Here is a 20847-nt window from a genome sequence, read left to right as displayed (position 1 = left end):
TGTCATTGGAGTCATTGTTGCTCTTTTTATACCCTAAACTCATAGACTTTCTTTTGGATCCTATCCTTACGAGTTTTCCACGCCTTCGTTGATCCTAACTAGTAAATCCAAGCCTTAGACACTAGTGGGTAATCTTTGTCAAGCCGAGTGACACCAGGGGGGCCATGGACGTCAAGTACCTTAAGGGTTTCATCAAGAAGGTGAAGAAGGCATTCATGGCATCGGCGGTGGAAGGGGTGAAGTATAAGGAGTGTGGTAGGAACCATGCGCTGGCTACCGATGGGCAAGTTGTGGATGGCTACAGGGAGTGGATGCCATTGGGGGACTTGAACCCTACCGACATATTGTCACACAAGTGGGCGGCCTGTGGCTGCCACTACAGCTTGCACCACGAGACGATGATGGAGAGGTCGCAGCTGCTGCCGCCCATGGTGGCGATCGTGCTCCATGGCCAGCCGTAGCGCCGGGAGGAGCAGACACCAGAGGACTGGCTCCCGGCCGCCAACTCTGACACCGACTCAGATGGCACGGAGTATGAATCAGATGCCACAGAGTACGACGACGAGCTCCGTCTCCCCACCACATCATCCTCCACCTGTGTATCCTCCAGCGCCGATGGCATAGCAGCTGCCTGCGTACATCTCTTCTCCATGACACAGCTGCCCGCCGGGGGCATTGCAGATCCAAAGGCTCCCCGCCCAGCTCTCGTCGGCGACGGCGCCACCGCCCCATGGGGTTATGTCGGTGAGGAAGTGCTCCCGCACCATGTTCACTGCCTACCAGAAGATGCGCATGCAGGAGCTGTCGAAGCACCTAGGGTGGTGCCTGTAGAAGCGCGATAAGGACATCATCGAAGCGAGGTGCCATGGTATTGGCATCGGTAAGGATGTCTTCAGGAACTGGAGGTACAACAATAAGTGCAAGTAACCCAACGACCACAACGCCTCCGATGCATTCTACTCCCCTGTCGGACCTTCCCATCTCCTTCCACCACCGTCACACACCAGTGTTAGATGTTTTTCGTCTACCATGGGACATTTTTTAGCTACCATGACAAGCTTTTTTATGTTAGTGTTTTTTGCAGTTAGGCTCAACTACTATGATGGTTCTTGCCATGGGCGACATCGGCGAACACTTCTCCGTCATCACCTTGCGGTGGAAGTTGTGGTGTCATCCGCATGTCGTGTACTTGTATGACGATGCGCCAACGGGGTTGAGGTTCCCCAACGGTATTCACTCCCCGCAGCCGTCCACGACGTGCCCACCACTAGTCAGAGCATGATTCCTGCCGCACTCCTTGTAATTCACCCCTTCCACTGCAGCCACGGCCGCCTGCCTCACCTTCTTGACAAAGCCGTTGCGGTACTTGACATACATGGTCTCCGTGGTGTTATTCGGCTTGACAAATATTACCCACTTGTGTCTAAGGCTAGGATTTGCTAGTTAAGATCAACGAAGGCGAGGAAAACTCGTAAGGATAGGATGTGAAACGAAGTCTATGAGGTTAGAGTATAAAAATAGCATCGACAACTCTAAAGATAGAAAATATTAATCCCTATAATTAGTAGTGACTATAGAAAAGAGAAAATCTCCAAAGATCATAGCGATAAATTAATATTGGATCATGACAGCATGCATGGACCGTTGATCTTAAAATAATGATAGGCACCACGGAAACCGACCATTTGTTGACCTGGGTCATTTTTTAGTTATCAAATTACTTCTACATCATAAATTTATTATTTTTGTCAAAAGAAAAGATATTTTTTGAGGGTTCATGGTCATATAGATGGACAGGATGCGTGTAGACCACCATTGTACATTTTGGCCCATGTATAACTGTTAATCAGTACCAAAATAGTTACCCTTGATTTGGGATATCATTCTTATAAATTTTACCAACTATAGCTTTTGCTAAAAAACCAACTATAGCTAACCTCAAAGATGTAAATCCAAACAACTAAAAAATATGTATCTAGCTAGTAAAAATATCAAACACTAGTGTCTGATTTTGCTCATAACACTCCGAGATTCATAAACATGCATATAAATCATCCCGTTTTTAGCAGTTCTCACCAAATATGATAAATCTCAATCATGTTCATAACATAGCTATTCTCGACGAGGCATATCAAATCCCACTAACGCAACACAGCGAGAAATTTAACTCGTTAATCAGAAACATAGCGATAATGATACTTCCAATGATGTCTAGAAGACCCAGGCAATGGTAATGCGCTACCATCTTTCTGAAAATCTTTCTTAATTTATCACGATGAGCACTTTTGAATATCCCTCCTCGCTCAATGTAACACACCACCGAATAGCTAATCCAACCACCGAACATCATGTTGCGCAACTCGGTCTTAAGGATTTTCGTTGCTGAGAAGGCTCTTGCAATTGTTTTCGTCACTGCTGGTACTGGCAATGCCAACTCAATGAGGAGATAAATCATAGGAAACATATGTATCGTTCAAGTTCAACTATCTTTTTAGCCAAGCTTGCAATATCATGACATGTTTTCAACTCTTCTCGTATGAATAATGCATAACTCAAGGTTATCTTCTATAGCTTCACATTCATAATAACAGAAATACTCTTAATATTTCTATGTGAGTCTCAAGATTTTTCACATTGAACCTCGAAAATGAGACTCTAGGGTCAAGACAAGAGAAGTTCTAGAGCAACTTTGAAGATATCTCATTAAAATGATGATCAACCTTTGTGGCGATGGAGTCTATAACATCATAGAAGGTGTCCATGTGGAAAAACTGATCAATAGTGACATTGTTTGTCCCACCTTTTCTTGATTTCCCCCCATTTAATAAAGATGGCATCCATATTTAGTATCCGAATGCCACCTTTGGTGCAAAAGGCTTTGGCATCTTAAAAGAGTGGATCCCAACCATCATTTCTTGAGTTAATCAAATGTGTTCCCATATATGTAACCAAACACATTGCCTAGAATGAAACAATTACAATTTTAGATGCATGTATGTTTACATCAACAAAGTATCAAGCAAACTGGATACATAGAAAATAGTCCATCACATACCTGAACAACTTGTGTTGATTGTAATCTGCCAAAAAAGCAAGATGCCTACTTGGGAGCAACGGAACATCAATATGCATGTTGTTAAAATGTATGAAAAGGATCTGCATTTACAGTTGCTTTAACATGCTACAATTTTCATATAAGGTCCAGGTTCATAGGCGTCATGGTTAATATAATATGATTTATGCAAAATGGAATGTTTTGCTAAGTTTTAGGGACTTTGGGAAAATATGGGATTTGCAAAACAGTAACATTATGATGCTGTATTGAGATCCTATCAAGGAATAAATAGACATGCTAAACAAAAAGTTCATTTTAAGATGGACACTAAACATTAAGTAAACCAATTTCAATATTTATGAATAATATATGTACATCCATTAGACATTGCAATGTTCATTTTACTTCATAGGCACAAATTCGTAGGATGCATTTATTAATTACTAAGTTACCAGGAATGTATTTATACCATGAGAGCCACTTAAGAGCAAGAAATAGACATGATAAACAAACTTGACATGGCATGCATGGGCATCACATTAAAATAACCATTGCATAGTGCAGAACACCTTAAGGAAACATATGCATATGAGTTATGGATTGGTGGCAAGGATCAACGTAAGTTTGAATGTTTTAACAATTTTCTGCAGATTATGACATGATGCACTTTTGCAACAGAGATTACAACATGTAGATGAATACTATCAAGGATGAAAATGCAACCATCATTAAGCCCACAAAGAGTAGGTCACTTTTCATGGAAAAATCATTTCCAGCGGACAAACATGCACAAAGTTACCATCATCACAAAATGCAATTTGATGTGAAAAATCTAAGGACAAGCAAAAATTCGACCTCGTAGGAAAACTAGGAATGGAGCGGTTCCAGACGTCATTTGGTTGGAAGGCTTGGTCGATCCTGGGATGAGGGCGTACCAGCGGGCGAAGCAGAGGCCATGGCGACGGTTCGGCGTGGCGGCGGGCTCGACGAACAGCAGGTGTCGTGGAATTGTCACGGAAGATGTCCTTAGTGTCAGGACTTAGTCGCGAGGCCAACGCATCTATGTGGTAGCTTGAGAGGGGTTGAGCGGGACGAGAGACACGATGTTTTACCCAGGTTCGACCCCTCACGGTGGAGGTAAAAGCCTACATCCTGCTTCATTGATATTGATGATGATGATCACGGTTACAAGAGTGCTCTATTTCGAGAGCTATTGTCTAAACCTAACTTGTCCAACTTGTGGAACTTGTGAATCTTGTGAATCTTGTCCCCCTTTGAGGAGCCCTGCCCCTCCTTATATATGTTGAAGGGGCGGTTTACATGTGGAGTCCTATTACTATCTCTAATACAAACCGGACTCCACATGTAAACCGCCCCTTCAACATATATAAGGAGGGGCAGGGCTCCTCAAAGGAGGACAAGATTCACAAGTTCCACAAGTTGGACAAGTTAGGTTTAGACAATAGCTCTCGAAATAGAGCACTCTTGTAACCGTGATCATCATCACCAATATCAATGAAGCAGGATGTAGGCTTTTACCTCCACCGTGAGGGGCCAAACCTGGGTAAAACATCATGTCTCTCGTCCCGCTCAACCCCTCTCAAGCTACCACATAGATGCGTTGGCCTCGCAACTAAGTCCTGACACTAAGGACATCTGCCGTGACAATTCCACGACAGTTGGCGCCCACCGTAGGGCCTGCGCGCGGTGGTGTTGAGTTCTTGAAGGGATCTCTTCCAGGGATGGAGGAGCTTGCGAGATCATCCAATGAGGAAGAGTCATCGATGCAAGTTTTAAGTTTGAGAAGTTAGGGTTTCGTATGTGCAGCCGCACACAACCCGGAAGGCAGATATAATTTTTTGGTGAACCACCGTCAAGTCATGCGTTTTCCAAGCCATCTGAAAAACAATAGGATTCATCACGATGGCTGCAGATGTTTGACCGCCGAAGACCATCAAGTTGCAGATGTTTTGTTAGAGTCGCCGATTTGTTACTTCTGATTAAATCAAAGAGTGCAGACACGTGCATTACTTACGTCGCTTTAAGCATCAGCATGATGTTTTCAAGTACTAGTACTCCCCTGGAAGACAAGAAGAGTACGCTTTGAGTTCGTACATCATTAGAGGCCAAGTCAGTCTTTCCTTTGACAACTCTGATTGCTACAAGGAAGCTACGAGGAGATGAATTCCAGAGTTGAGAAAAAAAAATGGCCACGTTGGACTGGTCCTTGAGGCAACCTACAGCGTCCTTGTTCCGGATGTCCCCTTGCTCCTAGTATGAAGCAGAGCACCTACAGCAAACGCAGAAACCACCGTTGACCCATCTGGCGACTCGCGCGTCTGCAGCCTCGTCTCGCTGAGCCGCTTCGCCAGGGCACCTCCACTGCCGCGAGCTGGCCTCGCTGCCGCTCTTGCCGTAGCCGGCCTCATCGAGCCGCTGCCTCCCGCCTCTGAGCCGCCGTCGCCGTCTGACCGAGTCCGCCTCTGCTATGGCCGGATTGTGAGCTGCTGCAACTCCGAACCGTCCACAGCCTCGGTAACCCGCCACAGCGTTTTCCCACGCCCGAGCTTCTCTCTATCACCAAGCCTGCGCCTGAGCTATTATTTCTACTGTCCGCCTCTGCTGCAACCTGTGCGGACCACGACGCCGGGCGTCCTCGCTGCCGAACTGCTGCGGTCTTGCTTGACTCCGAGCCGCCCCGCGCTGTTTTCGCCGCGGCCAACTGTGCCTTCAAGTCGCCGTAAACCGGATTCGTCAAAAACAGCCACGTGGACTCGCTGCTTCGCCGAGTTACCTCCACCACCACGAGCTGGCCTCGCCATCGCTCCTGCTGTTTCCGGCCCTGAGGCGCCTCCGCTTCAAACCACTGCTGTACGTTGGCTCGCTTTGCGGGTTCCCATCCGCGCCGACCGCAATGAATCGGCCACGGCTGCCGGGTCTTCACCGCGGCAGAGCTACCAGGGACACCACACCAACCCTCTTCAACCCGGCGTCGATGCAGAGGCACCCCTTGATCCGCTGGAGCGGCATTATTTTACCCGTCCTGCCTTGTCTTCAAGCCGCTGACATGGCCGCGTCGAACAGATCAGCCATTGTCCGAACAAAAAACATCAGGTGATACATCTAAATCTAGTTTCTTGATATATATTGTTTTTATCAAGGGAACAATTACTTTAGACCGGATATTATGATATGCAGGACAATTATTCATTATAAAACATGGTTTATGCCATGGGTACGGAGTACGCGCTGGCAACGTCCTGCCCGGTGGTCATCCATGCCACATTACACGGTGAATGGATGTGTACAAGCTGCCGCCCGTACAGCCCGGTCTACGTCAATTAGCCGGGACTGCGCCTGTGATTGACTCACGCGTCTGCACCAGCTTACAACTCCATGAACGATTCACCCGTCCGCTCTTGCGGCCGGTTCACGCGTGCGCGCCGGTTTACAACGCTGCGGCCGATTCTCCCGTCCGCACCGGCGTACAATGCCGCGGCCGATTCATCTATCCGAGCTGCCTCTGATGTTGCGGTCGTTTTTGTCGTCCGTCTCTCGCGGCCCGGTCTACATCAACATACCGGACCGCACCTGTCTGCATGAGCTATTTATTAAGTATGAGCAAGTCACTGCTTGCGTAGCCTGGATTTCTTTCAATAAATTGAAGGTAAATTATCATTCAGCCACCGTCTGCACTGGATGGTTTAATGGGCAGGCGCACAAATCGCCGCCACTACAGTTTGGTTAACTTCAAATCACCAGTTGGAAGGAACCATTGGCCGAGTTGCTGACACGGCTCATACGGGATCATTTAGAACCCGCCGCAGTCACCTCAACCTTCTATGGATTCACATCGTGCTATCAACACCAATGATATACAAGTTATGCCGGTTTATATCACGGTCAAATATGGAGAATCTCAAGCTAACTCCTCGAGTCACCTTGAGACTTGGGGGCTACAATGATATGACTTAGCAAACGTTGCCGGTTTTCAGTGAAGTCAAGAACCCCAATACGTTGGAGGGAAAGATAACCCGGTCCCGGATTCACATCGTGCTGTCACAAGATTTCCGGATTAGAAAGTATATGACAGTTACAAAATCCCAGCTCAATGAAGAAGTTTCGGGTCATCAGAAAAGGATTCCGGTTTACAATCCGGTACAAGGGAAATTTGTTCCCCGACATAGCTCTGAAGCTCTCAAATCCGGTTTAAGAATTTCCGGTTCAAAAAGGAATTAACTTCTCGCAAGTTCGAGTTTAAAGGCCGTCAGAAAATTTTCCGGCTGAAAATGAAGATTCCGGTTTAAAATCCGGTTCAAGGGAAAGATGTCTCCACAAAGATTTGAAGCTCTTAATATCCGGTTCAAGATCCCGGTTCAAGCATGGGTATCCCGCCTTACTGGCCTGACATATTATTGATCACATGGGGGCCTCTGCTTCATAAAGCGGGGTCTCTGTTCTTTTACATCATGTGTGGTTACACGGAGTTGTTCTAAAGCGGCCTCCGGTTTACCCCTTGAGTTAGCTTTTCAAAAGCATCATATCACTTGGGGGTTTGGTCGTGTCCTAACCAATACAATACCTCTTGATAGGCGAGAGCCACCAGATCACTTGGGGACTTGGTCACGTCAGAACCAGTCATGCCTCTTGATCGGCCTAAGGCCACAGAATCACTTGGGGGCTTGGTCGAACCCGAACCATTGCCATGCCACTTGGTCGGCATAAATGCCACGGTTTCATTTGGGGACCTGGCTGACTAGAACCATAGTTACACCTAACGGGAGCTTGGTCGTGTTCGGCCATGGTAACGCCATTTGATCAGCTCAAATAAACCTTTTTTTGCAAACGGTTTTGTCATTGCTTTTGCTTCACACTTTTCTTTGCAAGGTACTTTTTTCTTTTTTATTGTGTTTTTTTAAACCGACAAAGTTTTCAACCAATCAATTGACGGAACACACTTCACGTCAATCCGGAGACTATATGCCCGGTTTGATTTTCTGTTACCATCCTATTATGGAATAAACCGGTGTTTATCAACCCGGCTCGGCTTTCAACTACAAGTTGTCAGTACATGATCAAGTTATAATCCGGAGACTATCAGCCCGGTCTGGTTTGACTACAAGTCACCAGTATTATATATGGTTAATCTGGGGTTTATCACAAACCCGGTACGGTTTTATCATAAACCGGTACAATATGAAAGGAGTTATCATTACTCAAAGATTGGGGTTATCACTCTTACTACAAAAAGTTGGTAAGCCTACGATGTGATTCAATGTCACAGGTATGATATATTTCATGTTTTTAAGTGCAGCCTTGGTTATAAACCCGGGTTATATGTTGGGCATTATGACCCGTCCGGCGGTAAACCGCCAGGACACTTTAAACTTGTTGTATGCAGAAACAGGTTTGTTAAACCGGCCTGGCTTTTGACTATAAGTCGCCAGTATGATGAGAAATTATCCGGTGTTTGTTAAAACCGGCCTGGTTTTTGGACTATAAGTCGCCAGTATATATATATTTGGATTGCGCCATCGGAATTATGCGCTTATAAATCATTGGGTTATATTATTCAAATAGCCAAACTTGGCTGAATTTTCATTATGATATTGAATGAATAAGGTTTTCATCGGATTATATTATCTTGAATAGCCAACATGGCTGGATTTTTATGGTTATTAATAACCGGTATTATTGAGTTTTCAAAGTCGCTATAGCGCAATGTCTACTATTTTATCAAAGGATATGATTTATTCTACAATGGAAGGAATAGTCCCGAGTTGCTGCAGGCTTACAGCCCGGCACTTGGGGGCTACATTATTCAAATCGAGATTACATGCAAGTCTCATGTCGCTGCAAGCATGCATCATGACATTTGGGGGCTAATGCCAAGTCATTTTTAGTCTTATTGAAGACCTGACTCATCATATTATAATGAGCCGGCCCTTGTGGGCTACCAATTGCTCCTGTCAACAATTCAAGGTACACAAGTTTTTATCCATTATATTGAAGGGTCCACTCCTCAGTTGGTAAAGCACAAAGCTCTTAACCTTGTGGACGTGGGTTCAAGCCCCATGATGGGAGTTGCGTCATATGATGTTATTTTCAATGAAGTATATGTAAAGTCCCAGCTCAATATTATCTTACTGAACCGGCCCTTGGGGGCTACACCGATTGAAGTTTTTATAAGCAATTACAAGTCCCAGGTTGCTGCAAGCATGACAACCCGGCACTTGGGGGCTACATATATGGAGTATTCAGTTTATATAATTGAGATGAACAAACCGGATTTCTTCAAGGTTAAAACACTTATTGGAGCAAGTCTTAAGTTATCACTATGTTCTCCTCTTAAGACTTGGAGGCTACAGGTATTATGCATATAAAGGAGGAATATCTTCATTTTATCAGTTTTGAGCAAATCAGGAAGATCAATTACATAACCCGGTGTTGACAACAATTATGACCCGGTGCCATCAATATTTATAAACCGGCCATTTTGGTAATATTAAACCGGCAAGTTTTACATCTTCAAACCGGCTGAATATCAGATAAGTATTTCAAGACCCATATTTCTTAAACCGGCGCTTTGGGAGCTGAGTCAAAGGAGTTATTCTTCACAATATTTCTCTGTGACAAACCAATGTCGGCAAATTGATTATGAAGCTGGTCTGTTGACCCGGACTTCCCAGAAGGAGGAAATAACAAGGACTTAAGGATGATCAGGTACCGGTTTACAAAAATTCTTAACCCGGAGCATAACCTGTCAAATTTGTTCTTGTGTTTATTTTGCAGCATAAGTTTACCATGAATAAATCCAAGCTAAACTTGGTGGCTAATGTCGAGGATATACCCCGCGGCGTAAACCGGCTGGAAGTATAACCCGGCCGGACTTGGCGGTTTACTTGAGGCCCGACTGAGACTTGACGATTCACTGGTGACCCATTCGGACCTGGCGGTTTATGATTCATTGGTAATCCGGCAGGCGGGTCAGAGGAGCGACAAGACCCGGTGGCCCAACGGGCAGTTCATGAAGGCCGGTTCATACTATGGTGGGCCGATTTAAGAGGAAAGGCATGAGGAATATTTGTCTTACAAAGAGTTAAGACCTGGACTTGTATTCGGTTTGTATTAGAGATAGACTAGTCCTAATCCTAATAGGACTCCACATGTAAACCGCCCCTTCAACATATATAAGGAGGGGCAGGGCTCCTCAAAGGGGGACAAGATTCACAAGATTCACAAGTTCCACAAGTTGGACAAGTTAGGTTTAGACAATAGCTCTCGAAATACAGCACTCTTGTAACCGTGATCATCATCATCAATATCAATGAAGCAAGATGTAGGATTTTACCTCCACCGTGAGGGGCCGAACCTGGGTAAAACATCGTGTCTCTCGTCCCGCTCAACCCCTCTCAAGCTACCACATAGATGCGTTGGCCTCGCGACTAAGTCCTGACACTAAGGACATCTGCCGTGACAATTCCACGACAGCAGGGGAGAAGCGCAGGCGCGCAAATCGGGCCGGATCTGGTCGCGGGAGCGGCCATTGCCACCGGATCTGGGCCGAGGAGGCGGCGAGGCGAGGTGGCGGCATGAGCTCCGAGCTTGGCGGCATCCATGACGCCTGTCCATGGTGGCAGCAGAGAAAGAGGGTTAGAGTGGAAAGGGAGAGAGATGGAGGAGAAAGGAGGAGGTGACAAGGTCGGCCTGTTTCGGTTGCGGTCTCGGGCAGCTCATCAGTCGACAGGAGATCCCGTGCGAGGGCGAGCAGGCGGCATGGTGAGGGGAGCTCGGGTGCGAGTGGTGCAGGTGGGCACAAATGGTGGCGGCGCGTGAGCTGGCTCGGGCCCCGATGGGTTCAAGCGGGTCCATGATGGGCTCACAAGGCCACGACGGCTAGAGGATGGAGAAGGTTGACAAGTGGCGGCGGTGGAGAGGCTGCGCATGGAAACTGCAGAAGAGGGGTAGGGTTGCAAATTAGGTAGGGTAGGGGTTGCTTAAATAGGCAGGGATGGCGAGGTTGAGGGTTTTGGGGGTTTTTTTGGAGCCCTCTGATCACAATCAGAAGGCTCTGGAGCGGAGGGTAGTTAGGGTAGGTTTAGGTAGGCTATGTAGATTTGTTGGGCCGAGATGTGAGGGAAGTCGGGTAGCCCGGCAACAAGTTTTATTAAGAAAACGTCCTATGTTTATCCGCATATAGTGCCTCTATAGTTTAACGGTTGGGGTACCAAACGACTTTCGAATGTGACGAAATTTGGCAGGTGGTATACATACATAATATTAAGACCGCACGTAAACTTTCAACCCATTCAAGAACATTTTAATCCCACTCTGAAAATAATCATTTAACAATGTTGGGGCACGTGCAAGTGTGTGGTTGGACTCGGAACGATCAATGAAGAAAATGGAGAGAAGTGGCAAGTACGTATGGATGCAAGTTTTGAAAAAATGATGGCAACAGAGTTCCGATGCAATGCAAATGATGTGATGATTAATAGCACAACCAAATTATTAATGCGCCTACAGTGAAAATAGTGGGAGGCATCTGGAGCATCGGTCTCGGGCTGTGATACGTATCCAATGTATCTATAATTTTTGATTGCTCCATGCTATATTATCTACTGTTTTGGACATTATTGGGCTATATTATCCACTTTTATATTATTTTTGGGACTAACCTATTAATCGGAGGCCCAGCCCAGAATTGCTGTTTTTTTTGCCTATTTTAGGGTTTCGAAGAAAAGGAATATCAAACAGAGTCCAAACGGAATGAAACCTTCGGGAACGTGATTTTCTCAACGAACAAGACCCATGAGACTTGGACCCTACGTCAAGACACAAAAGAGGAGTCCACGAGGTAGGGGGGTGCGCCTGCCTCCCCCATGCGCGCCCTCCACCCTCGTGGGCCCCCTGTTCCTCCACCGACAAACTCCTTCCTCCTATATATACCTACGTACCCCCAAACGATCAAATACGGAGCCAAAACCCTAATTCCACCGCCGCAACTTTCTGTATCTACGAGATCCCATCTTGGGGCCTGTTCCGGAGCTCCGCCGGAGGGGGCATCGATCACGGAGGGCTTCTACATCAACACCATAGCCCCTCTGATGAAGTGTGAGTAGTTTACTTCAGACCTATGGGTCCATAGTTAGTAGCTAGATGGCTTCTTCTCTCTTTTTGGATCTCAATACAAAGTTCTCCCCCTCTCTTGTGGAGAACTATTCGATGTAATCTTCTTTTTGCGGTGTGTTTGTTGAGACCGATGAATTGTGGGTTTATGATCAAGTCTATCTATGAATAATATTTGAATCTTCTCTGAATTCTTTTATGTATGATTGGTTATCTTTGCAAGTCTCTTCGAATTATCAGTTTGGTTTGCCCTACTAGATTGATCTTTCTTGCAATGGGAGCAGTTCTTAGCTTTGGGTTCAATCTTGCGGTGTCCTTTCCAAGTGACAGTAGGGGCAGCAAGGCACGTATTGTATTGTTGCCATCGAGGATAACAAGATGGGGTTTTCATCATATTGCATGAGTTTATCCCTCTACATCATGTCATCTTTCTTAAGGCGTTACTCTGTTTTCATTAACTTAATACTCTAGATTCATGCTGGATAGCGGTCGATGAGTGGAGTAATAATAGTAGATGCAGACGGGAGTCGGTCTACTTGTCTCGGATGTGATGCCTATATACATGATCATACCAAGATATTCTCATAACTATGCTCAATTCTGTGAATTGCTCAACAATAATTTGTTCACCCACCGTAGAATACTTATGCTCTCGAGAGAAGCCACTAGTGAAACCTATGGCCCCCGGGTCTATCTTCATCATATTAATCTACCAATACTTAGTTATTTCCTTTTGCTTTTACTTTGCTTTTATTTTACTTTGCATCTTTATCATAAAAATACCAAAAATATTATCTTATAATATCTATCAGATCTCACTCTCGTAAGTGGCCGAGTAGGGATTGACAACCCCTATTTGCGTTGGTTGCGATGATTTATTTGTTTTGTGCAGGTACGAGGGACTCACGCATAGCCTCCTACTGGATTGATACCCTGGTTCTCAAAAACTAAGGGAAGTACTTACGCTACTTTGCTGCATCATCCCTTCCTCTTCGGGGAAAACCAACGCAGTGTTCAAGAGGTAGCAAGAAGGATTTCTGGCGCCGTTGCCGGGGAGTCTACGCAAAAGTCAACATACCAAGTACCCATCACATACCCTTATCTCTCGCATTACATTGTTTGCCATTTGCCTCTCGTTTTCCTCTCCCCCATTTCACCCTTGCCGTTTTATTCGCCCTCTCTCTCTATCCTCCCTCTCTCTCTCTCTCGCTCTCTCCCTCTCTCTTTTTCTCTCTCTCTCTATTTGCCTCTTTTTTCCTGTTGCTTGTTTGCTTGTGTTACCATATGCCTTCCATTTGCTTGCTAATAATCTATTGATATGGATCCACTTGAAGTGTTCTACTTGTATCATCTTCGATCCTTATGCGCTCGTGCCGAAACCCCAACTAGCCTAGTTGATGGGAAATCTTTAGATGAGCATGCTCATTTTGTGCATCAACGTTTGTCTGAAAAAGGGAAGCTCTTATGGTATCATATAATAGTTTGCTATGCTATGCTTGGAATCTTTGTGAAATTTGTGATTTTACTTGTTGCTCTAAGAACCCTAAAAACACCTTCCCTACCTATGTGATTTCAATGATAATGAAATCTTATCTTTTTATGCAAAGGGTGTTTATAGTTACTATGATATCAAACAAATTGAAGAATTTGTCGTTTTTAAGGGTGCTCATGAAGTTGCTTCTTTGATTGAAAAGTTTGATTTTACTCTTAACAAATCTGAAAATTCCGTCATACTTAAATATTGCAATGAAAACTTTGCTCATAATGTCTATGTCCAAGAATTTATTGAAAGAATGACCGTTGTTTCGGAAGAAAATAATGATATGCATGAATCTATAGATAATTATGATTCCCATGATTTGATTGAAATATCCCTTAATGAACATGATGCTTGATGTTCTTGTGGCCATGATGCCAATATTTATGAAGATGAATTTGCTATAGTTCCTTATGTTAAACATGAGATCGTTGCTATTGCACCCATACTTGATAGTTCTTTCGATGAAAAGCGTGATTGCAATGATGTTATTATAAATTCTCTTAATGCCAATTGTGTTAATGATATGCAAAACCCTAAGCTTGGGGATGCTAGTTTTGCTATGTCTACTACTTGTTGCAATGATCATGATTTGGGTGATTCTCCTTTTGATCTTGAAAAATTATTTAAGCCCCATGATGAATATGAGATTGATAATAGTTTTTGCAATATTATTGAAAATGGGTTTGGAAGAGTGTCAACTTTAGATCCCACATATTTGGAGAATGTTCAATCTTATGAAATTTTTGGTAAAAGTGGGTTTGGAGAGGTCATGACTTTAGTTAATGTTAATCCCACTATTTTGGAAGAGTGTCAACTTTGCATGCGTGTGGATCGTGTTGAACATATTTTATGTGATAGCTATTTTATTGAATTTGCTTATGATCCTACATGTAATTATTATGAGAGAGGAAAATATGGTGGTAGAAATTTTCATGTTACTAAATCACCTCTTGTTATGTTGAGATTGCTATTGTTTCTTTCCACTTCCTTGCATATGCTAGTTTTTGCTTGCGTTGATAATTTGTTTGCCTATTAAATGCCTATTCATAGGAAGTATGTTAGACTTAGATGTGTTTGTCACGTGTTTTATGATGCTCTCTTTGTGCTTCAATTCTTGTCTTTCATGTGAGCATCATTGAAATATTATGCCTAGCTAGGGGCGTTAAACGATAGCGCTTGTTGGGAGGCAACCCAATTTTATTTTTATTCCTTGCTTTCTGCTCCTGTTTAGTAATAAATAATTTATCTAGACTCTTTTTTGGTTGTGTTTTTTGTGTTTAATTAGTGTTTGTGCCAAGTAGAACCGTTGGGAAGACTTGGGGAAAGTCTTGCTATCTTGCTGTAAAAAACAGAAACTTTAGCGCTCGCGAGAACTGCTGTCATTTTTATTTGGAAAGTGCTATTTAGTTAATTATTTTTGAAGATTATTAATAGATAAATTCCTCACGTCCAGAAATTTATTTTAGAATTTTTGAAGTTCCATATCTTGCGCTAGCTACAGATTACTACAGACTGTTCTGTTTTTGACAGATTCTGTTTTTTCGTGTGTTGTTTGCTTATTTTGATGAATCTATGGCTAGTAAAATAGTTTATAAACCATATAGAAGTTGGAATACAGTATGTTTAACACCAATATAAATAAATAATGAGTTCATTACAGTACCTTGAAGTGGTCTTTTGTTTTCTTTCGCTAACGGAGCTCACGAGATTTTCTACTTTGAGTTTTGTGTTGTGAAGTTTTCAACTTTTGGGTAAAGATTTGATGGATTATGGAACAAGGAGTGTCAAGAGCCTAATATTGGGGATGCCCATGGAACCCCCAAGATAATATAAGGACACCTAAAAGCCAAAGCTTGGGGATGCCCCAGAAGGCATCCCCTCTTTCGTCTACTTCTATCGGTAACTTTACTTGGAGCTATATTTTTATTCACCACATGATATGTGTTTTGCTTGGAGCGTCTTGTGTGATTTGAGTCTTTGATTTTTAGTTTACCACAACCATCCTTGCTGTACACACCTTTTGAGAGAGCCATACATGATTTGGAATTTGATAGAATACTCTATGTGCTCTGCTTATATCTTTTGAGTTATATATTTCTGCTCTAGTACTTCACTTATATCTTTTAGAGCACGGTGGTGGATTTGTTTTTATAGAAACTATTGATCTCTCATGCTTCACTTAGATTATTTTGAGAGTCTTAATAGCATGGTAATTTGCTTAAAATCCTAATATGCTAGGTATTCAAGAATAATAAATTCTCTTATGAGTATGTTGAATATTATGATAAGTCTGATACTTGATAATTGTTTTGAGATATGGAGATGGTGATATTAAAGTCATGCTATTTGAGTAGTTGTGAATTTGAGAAATACTTGTGTTGAAGCTTGTGATTCCCGTAGCATGCACGTATGGTGAACCGTTATGTGATGAAATCGGAGCATGATTTATTTATTGATTGTCTTCATTATGAGTGGTGGTCGGGGACGAGCGATGGTCTTTTCCTACCAATCTATCCCCCTAGGAGCATGCGCGTAATACTTTGCTTTGATAACTTATACATTTTCGCAATAAGTATATGAGTTCTTTATGACTAATGTTGAGTCCATGGATCATACGCACTGTCACCCTTCCACCATTGCTAGCCTCTCTAATACCGCGCACCTTTCGCCGGTATCATGCACCCACCATATACCTTCCTCAAAACAGCCACCGTACCTACCTATCATGGCATTTCCATATCCATTCCAAGATATATTGCCATGCAACATTCCACCTTTCCGTTTATTATGACACACTCCATCATTGTCATATTGCTTAGCATGATCATGTAGTTGACATATTATTTATGGCAAAGCCACCGTTCATAATTCTTTCATACTTGTCACTCATGAGTCAATGCATATCCCGGTACACCACCGGAGGCATTCTTATAGAGTCATATCTTGTTCTAAGTATCGAGTTTTAATTCTTGAGTTGTAAGAAAATAAAAGTGTGATGATCACCATTATTAGAGCATTGTCCTAGTGAGGAAAGGATGATGGAGACTATGATTCCCCCACAAGTCCGGATGAGACTCCAGACAGAAAAAAGAGGCCATAAAAAAGAAGAGAAAAGGCCCAAATAAAAAATGAGAGAAAAAGAGAGAAGGGACAATGCTACTGTCCTTTTACCACACTTTTGCTTCAAAGTAGCACCATGATCTTCATGATAGAGAGTCTCCTATGTTGTCACTTTCATATACTAGTGGGAATTTTTCATTAAAGAACTTGGCTTGTATATTCCAATGATGGGCTTCCTCAAAATGCCCTAGGTCTTCATGAGCAAGCAAGTTGGATGCACACCCAATTAGTTTCTTTTGTTGAGCTTTCATATACTTATAGCTCTAGTGCATCTGTTGCATGGCAATCCCTACTCACTCACATTGATATCTATTGATGGGCATCTCCATAGCCCATTGATACGCCTAGTTGATGTGAGACTATCTTCTCCCTTTTTGTCTTCTCCACAACCATCACTCTATTCCACCTATAGTGCTATATCCATGGCTCACGCTCATGTATTGCGTGAAGGTTGATTTTTTTTGAGAATGTCAAAAGTATGAAACAATTGCTTGGCTTGTCATCGGGGTTGTGCATGATTTAAATACTTTGTGTGGTGAAGATGGAGCATAGCCAGACTATATGATTTTTTAGGGATAACTTTCTTTAGCCATGATATTTTGAGAAGACATAATCGCTTAGTTAGTATGCTTGAAGTATTATTTTTATGTCAATATAAACTTTTTTCTTGAATCTTTCGAATCTGAATATTCATACCACAATTAAGAAGAATTACACTAAAATTATGCCAAGTAGCACTCCGCATCAAAATTCTATTTTTATCATTTACCTACTCGAGGACAAGCATGAATTAAGCTTGGGGATGCTTGATACGTCTCCAACTTATCTATAATTTTTGATTGCTCCATGCTATATTATCTACTGTTTTGGACATTATTGGGCTTTATTATCCACTTTTATATTATTTTTGGGACTAACCTATTAACCGGAGGCCCAGCCCAAAATTGTTGTTTTTTTGCCTATTTTATGGTTTCGAAGAAAAGGAATATCAAACGGAGTCCAAACGGAATGAAACCTTCGGGAACATGATTTTCTCAACGAACAAGACCCAGGAGACTTGGACCCTACGTCAAGACACAAAAGAGGAGGCCACGAGGTAGGGGGCGTGCCTGCCTCCCCCAGGCGCGCCCTCCACCCTCGTGGGCCCCCTGTCGCTCCACCGAAGTACTCCTTCCTCCTATATATACCAACGTACCCCCATACGATCAAATACGGAGCCGAAACCCCAATTCCACCGCCGCTACTTTCTGTATCCACGAGATCCCATCTTGGGGCCTGTTCTGGAGCTCCGCCGGAGGGGGCATCGATCACGGAGGGCTTCTACATCAACACCATAGCCCCTCCGATGAAGTGTGAGTAGTTTACTTCAGACCTATGGGTCCATAGTTAGTAGCTAGATGGCTTCTTCTCTCTTTTTGGATCTCAATACAAAGTTCTCCCCTCTCTTGTGGAGATCTATTCGATGTAATCTTCTTTTTGCGGTGTGTTTGTTGAGACCGATGAATTGTGGGTTTATGATCAAGTCTATCTATGAATAATATTTGAATCTTCTCTGAATTCTTTTATGTATGATTGGTTATCTTTGCAAGTCTCTTCGAATTATCAGTTTGGTTTGGCCTACTAGATTGATCTTTCTTGCAATGGGAGAAGTGCTTAGCTTTGGGTTCAATCTTGCGGTCTCCTTTCCCAGTGACAGTAGGGCCAGCAAGGCATGTATTGTATTGTTGCCATCGAGGATAACTGATACGTCACCAACGTATCTATAATTTTTGATTGCTCCATGCTATATTATCTACTCTTTTGGATATTATTGGGCTTTATTATCCACTTCTATATTATTTTTGGGACAAACTATTAACCGGAGGCCCAGCCCAGAATTGCTGTTTTTCGCCTACTTTAGGGTTTCGAAGAAAAGGAATATCAAACGGAGTCCAAACGGAATGAAACCTTCGGGAACGTGATTTTCTCAACGAACAAGACCCAGGAGATTTGGACCCTATGTCAAGACACAAAAGAGGAGGCCACGAGGTAGGGGGGCGCGCCTGCCTCCCCCCAGGCGCGCCCTCCACCCTCCTGGGCCCCCTGTTGATCTACCGACGTACTCCTTCCTCCTATATATACCTATGTACCCCCAAACGATCAGATACGGAGCCAAAACCCTAATTCCACCACCGCAACTTTCTGTATCCACGAGATCCCATCTTGGGGCCTGTTCCGGAGCTCCACCAGAGGGGGCATCGATCACGGAGGGCTTCTACATCAACACCATAGCCCCTCCGATGAAGTGTGAGTAGTTTACTTCAGACCTACGGGTCCATAGTTAGTAGCTAGATGGCTTCTTCTCTCTTTTTGGATCTCAATACAAAGCTCTCCCCCTCTCTTGTGGAGATCTATTCAATGTAATCTTCTTTTGCGGTGTGTTTGTTGAGCCCGATGAATTGTGGGTTTATGATCAAGTCTATCTATGAACAATATTTGAATCTTCTCTGAATTCTTTTATGTATGATTGGTTATCTTTGCAAGTCTCTTCGAATTATCAGTTTGGTTTGGCCTACTAGATTGATCTTTCTCACAATGGGAGTAGTTCTTAGCTTTGGGTTCAATCTTGCGGTGTCCTTTCCTAGTGACAGTAGGGGCAGCAAGGCACGTATTGTATTGTTGCCATCGAGGAAAACAAGATGGGGTTTTCATCATATTGCATGAGTTTATCCCTCTACATCATGTCATCTTGCTTAAGGCGTTACTCTGTTTTCATTAACTTAATACTCTAGATGCATGCTGGATAACGGTCGATGAGTTCAGTAATAGTAGTAGATGCAGGCAGGAGTCGGTCTACTTGTCTCGGACGTGATGCCTATATACATGATCATACATACATATTCTCATAACTATGCTCAATTCTGTCAATTGCTCAACAGTAATTTGTTCACCCACCGTAGAATACTTATGCTCTCGAGAGAAGCCACTAGTGAAACCTATGGCCCCCGGGTCTATCTTCATCATATTAATCTACCAATACTTAGTTATTTCCTTTTTCTTTTTCTTTAATTTTATTTTACTTTGCATCTTTATCATAAAAATACGAAAAATATTATCTTATCATATCTACCAGATCTCACTCTCGTAAGTGGCCGAGTAGGGATTGACAACCCCTATTTGCATTGGTTGCGAGGATTTATTTATTTTGTGCAGGTACGAGGGACTCGCACGTAGCCTCCTACTGGATTGATACCTTAGTTCTCAAAAACTGAGGGAAATACTTACGCTACTTTGCTGCATCATCCCTTCCTCTTCGGGGAAAACCAACGCAGTGCTCAAGAGGTAGCCAGAAGGATTTCTGGCACCGTTGCTGGGGAGTCTACGCAAAAGTCAACATACCAAGTACCCATCACATACCCTTATCTCTCGCATTACATTGTTTGCCATTTGCCTCTCATTTTCCTCTCCTCCACTTCACCCTTGCCGTTTTATTCGCCTCTCTCTCTATCCTCCCTCTCTTTCTCTATTCGCCTCTTTTTGCCCACTTGCCTTTTTGTTTTCTTTTGTGTTAGTTTGCTTGCTTGTCACGATGGCTCAAGATAACACTAAATTGTGTGACTTTACCAATACCAACAACAATGATTTTATTAGCACTCTGATTGCTCCCCTTACCGAGGCTGAATCTTGTGAAATTAATACTTCTTTGCTGAATCTTGTCATGAAAGATCCGTTTTCCGGCGTTCCTAGTGAAGATTCCACTACCCATCTTAATAGCTTCGTTGATTTGGGTGATATGCAAAAGAAGAAAGATGTGGATAATGATATTGTTAAATTGAATCTATTTCCTTTTTCACTTAGAGATCATGCTAAAGCTTGGTTTTCGTCTTTGCCTACAAATAGTATTGATTCATGGAATAAGTGCAAAGATGCTTTTATCTCTAAGTATTTTCCTCCCGCTAAGATCATCTCTCTTAGAAACGATATTATGAATTTTAAGCAACTTGATCATGAATATGTTGCACAA

General features: G+C 43.2%; 1 pseudogene; it reads left to right on the top strand.

The window, feature by feature from the left end:
• The first annotated feature begins 164 nt into the window (after positions 1-164).
• On the top strand, positions 165-927 carry LOC125532685 (zinc-finger homeodomain protein 9-like; annotated as a pseudogene).
• Positions 928-20847: the final 19920 nt, after the last annotated feature.

Source organism: Triticum urartu, chromosome 1A, assembly GCF_056163025.1.
Source record: "Triticum urartu cultivar PI428250 chromosome 1A, HENAU_Tu73, whole genome shotgun sequence".
NCBI lineage: Eukaryota > Viridiplantae > Streptophyta > Magnoliopsida > Poales > Poaceae > Triticum > Triticum urartu.
The sequence above is the reverse complement of the archived record's forward strand: the minus strand, read 5'-3'. Positions and strand labels throughout refer to the sequence as shown.